This window comes from Anguilla anguilla, chromosome 10, assembly GCF_013347855.1.
Source record: "Anguilla anguilla isolate fAngAng1 chromosome 10, fAngAng1.pri, whole genome shotgun sequence".
Classification (NCBI taxonomy): domain Eukaryota; kingdom Metazoa; phylum Chordata; class Actinopteri; order Anguilliformes; family Anguillidae; genus Anguilla; species Anguilla anguilla.
Window position 1 is genome coordinate 4,132,537 of NC_049210.1, and position 3,964 is coordinate 4,136,500.

At 40.6% G+C, this 3,964-nt stretch overlaps 1 non-coding gene across 1 annotated transcript; it reads left to right on the forward strand.

Moving 5' to 3' along the window:
• Positions 1 to 2,401: 2,401 nt before the first annotated feature.
• On the forward strand, positions 2,402 to 2,510 carry trnal-caa. Its single transcript has 2 exons — positions 2,402 to 2,439; positions 2,465 to 2,510. It is a non-coding gene; the product is annotated as a tRNA-Leu (tRNA).
• Positions 2,511 to 3,964: the final 1,454 nt, after the last annotated feature.

The window sequence follows — 3,964 nt, forward strand, 5'->3', positions numbered from 1 at the left end:
GTATCATGATCCCTTAGCATGTAGGCTAACATTCCACCAGCAAGCAGATGTTCTCATACACTGAGAACAACTCAGGGTTTTCAAAATCTTTTGTGTAGTCATAGGTCGACATTTTCTCTAGTCATCCTTACAATGCAAGCCACGCGTTTCCTCTTTGTGTTCATTGACTCTAACCTGCATGCTTTATGCATTATCTGATGAGCATACTTGTAGATTACAGTGATTGGAATGACAGAGCATACAATGCCCTTACCACCTTCGCTTTGCATGGAAGATGAAAAATATAAACGGTATCTGCTTGAGAGAAAGAGTTTTATACAACTTCGACCTTTCATCGTAAATCATTAACAAGACTGGGCACCCTCCACTTATTTCAGTGTGAATGGTAAATCTTTATTTATTTACATCAGTATATGATTACAATGCCATGTGTCGATTACCATTCATCCAATGAGTTGATGAATAATTAATTACTTCTTAAGGGTGTGGTGGAAAAAAACATTCATTCTAAGCACTGCTTGCAACTGTACACAAACTGATGACATAACTAACTGTAGCTTCTTCTCTTGGGTTATCTGAACTTCATTTTATGGAGATGCTGCTGTTGGTCAATACGGATTTATGTCCCATGACATGGCAACCAGAAAGCAAAAATAAAATGGCGGTCAATCTATAGTCAGAAAATATTTCGTGTGCTATAAGAGAGGGAAACCTTTCCTTCCTCCTTCCGCTTCTTTGCTTCACGCTTGGACTCTTGTCAGTGTCCAGCGACCTGCTTTGTCACATACCAAAAATAACCTCAGCAGATAGTGAGCTGCTGCTGGTGCTGACAGCTGGAAAAGGTGGAGATATCTCTGCCCTAATAACAATACTTACTGACAGGGCAATGTTTCTGTTTTCCTCCCAAAATCTTGAGTCAGCTCATACATTTGTCATGAAAAATGTGAATTCATGCAAGCTATTTAAATTCCATCTATAATCTTTCATAAACATCAATGTTTTCTGTATTATTCTATTGTTGATTTACTAGTGTGTTTCTGGTCATTGTCTTGTTGCACCACTCAACTTCTATGAAGCTTCAGGTGACAGACCGCTACCCTGACATTCTCCTGTAAAACTGATTGTATTGATCCCTCAGTGATTGCTAGCTGGTCAGGCCCTGAGGCGGCAAAGCAGCCCCCAGTCATGACGCTCTCTCTGCCATGCTTCACGGCTGGGATGAGGTTTTGGTGTTGGTGAGCTGTGCTTTTCCCCATCCTCCAAACATAGCGTTGAGCATGTGTTTTATAATACCAATGGTGCATAATAATGGTGTTTGTGGGAGGACACCACAGAGGAAAGCGTTGTGGGGCATCCAGGCGGTATTTTGCAAACTTGAGACGTGCAGCAATGTTTGTTTTTTTTTAAGAAAAGTGCTTTCCTCTGTGGTGTCCTCCCACAAACACCATTATTATTCAGTGTTTTTCTCATAGCGGGACACATGAATACAGACTTTATCAAGTTCAAGAGATTTCGGCAGGTCCTTTGCGGTCACCCTAAGGTTCTGTTTCACCTCCGTCAACACTACACGCTGCGCTCTTGCCGTGATCTTTGCAAGGACGCCCACTCCTAGGGAGTGTAGTGAAAAGTACTGAATTCCCTCCGTTTGTAGACTATTTGTCTTACTGTGGATTGATGAATACCCTAGGGCCTAGGCCTTTAGAATGCATGTGTAGCCTTTTACAGCTGTATAGCCTACATCTCTACAGTTATTTGTTTAAGGTCCTAAAATTTGTTTTGATTGGCACATGGTTCACGTGAACACATCTTTTTGAGAAGAGCAGACCATGTCAGTAACCAAATTTTGTAGGTCTTTTTTTACAGGGCAGGGCACCTCCAATCCACACCTCCAAAAGCTCATTGGGGTCAGGTGTTCCAATCAATGAGATGAGACTGGAGAAGTCATTAGCCTAGAGGTTTCACATACCTTTTTTTTCCAACCTGTGAATGTTTAAATAATGTATTCAGTATTGACAAGAAGAACAATTATTTGTTTGCTATTAATTTTAGCCGATTGGGTTTGTCTGTTATTGCGACTTACTGTAGGTGAAGATCTTCCAACATGCTAAACTAGGGACAGGTCCCTGCGTTTTGGATCTTGAACTGGTGGCGGGTCTGACTGAAGCATAACTTCAACACGCATTGCCTTCTCATAAGTGACATTTTCTTTCCGAACATCGAGCAATATATTATGACGTGATTCCAGCTCCGGTTTCTAAATAATCCGTCCGCTTTAAATCGGTTGCGTTACGCGGTTGCATTTCATTTTTTTTCGCTACCAACATCACCGTACCTGCTTATTCCATTAGTTATTAGCTAGCTATTGTATTAAAACGATTTCACTTCTAAGAGCTTGTGAGTTGTCAGGATGGCCGAGTGGTCTAAGGCGCCAGACTCAAGGATAAGTTCCTTACCGAAACGGGTATTCTGGTCTCCGAATGGAGGCGTGGGTTCGAATCCCACTTCTGACAATGACTTTTGTTTTTAAAAATCAACCATTGTAAATGACTCGATCCTTATTTTTTTACGGTAGAGACCTTTGCCGCTAGGTAGAATCTAATTATTTTTGATACATTTTATTTCAATTTTCCTTTCAGGATCTCGGTGTTGTTCGATTTTCTTTTTGATACGCAAGAGGGCGCTAATTCTTCAACATAGCAATTGTGTATCGAATGCGTTTATGATCAATTGAAAAACAGTATACTGTACCACGAGTCCGTAGGACACCACCCGTACATTCGTTCCTACTATTTAACAGTGCTTAGATATAAGCGCATAATGGCAGCATTTTGATAAGTTAGCTATAACCTAAAGTGCCCTCCAAAAGTAAGGGAACAATGGAGTGGCATTTGTTGTGTTTGCTATATACTCAGGGCATTTGGATCTGTGATCAATCAGCTTTTATTTTATGGTACTTACATGTGTATATGTTTGACCGTTTTACAGAAGCTGTTTTTGGTGTTGAGTCCTCTCATTTTCAGCTGTGCAAAAGTTAAAAGATGACTGACAGGTGTCTCTTGTTGCTTAGGTGTTCCCTTTTACATAGATTGTTCTCACATAAAGGAACAGGGAGAGTCTAATCTTGGTGTCAGCCTTTGTTTTGGAGACTGTATTTGTAGTCAGAATGCAATGCATACCACTATGGCTGAAAAACAAGTAACATCTAGGTATGACATAAGTAAGCGTGATTATTGTGAACAAGCTAGAAAATAATTGGGAACAGAAAGCTTGGTAATAGTCACAGTTATAATCTTGGTTGCACCCTGATGTGGTGACACAAACATTACAAGGCTGTCAAATCTCGTGTTACAGCTACACCCGAAGAACACCACCTCATTATTTTCAAAATATGTGGCTTATAGGTTGTAAATGATGCACGTTAAAGCAAGCGTGGCTACCCAACCAATCCACAGCAAAACCTTAACAAAAGTTTTGGTGATATCCCTATTAATAAATTATTCTGTCCTCTCAATTTACAGATTGGTTGTCTGCATTTTTGCCTTATATCCATCTTTTGATCTCAAATCCAAATGCCTTAAGTATCTAGCAAAAAATAACAAATTTCACTAGAATGCTCCCATATTTTTGGAAGGCACTGCACCTACAATACAAGTGTCAGACGCCTAAAAATACGGCCCTGCACATCTCCATAGCCTTCGTACCGAATGTCAAAGAGGTCCTGCACTTTCAGCTGGATTGATTGCCTGAATTTATCCTGTCAACTTGAGTATTGTGTTTATTTCCACTTTGCATTTAAACAGACCGTCGTTTGGACATTTTAAACCAGTGCATTTAAATACACAGAACGTGGCTCAAGAATGGTTGCGATGTGTACTACCACTTTTGCTGGCAGCAGATGGTGCTGCAAGTTCAGGCCGCCTGGTTACGCTCTGTTTTGGCTAAACTTCTCCTGCTCCAGGTGTAG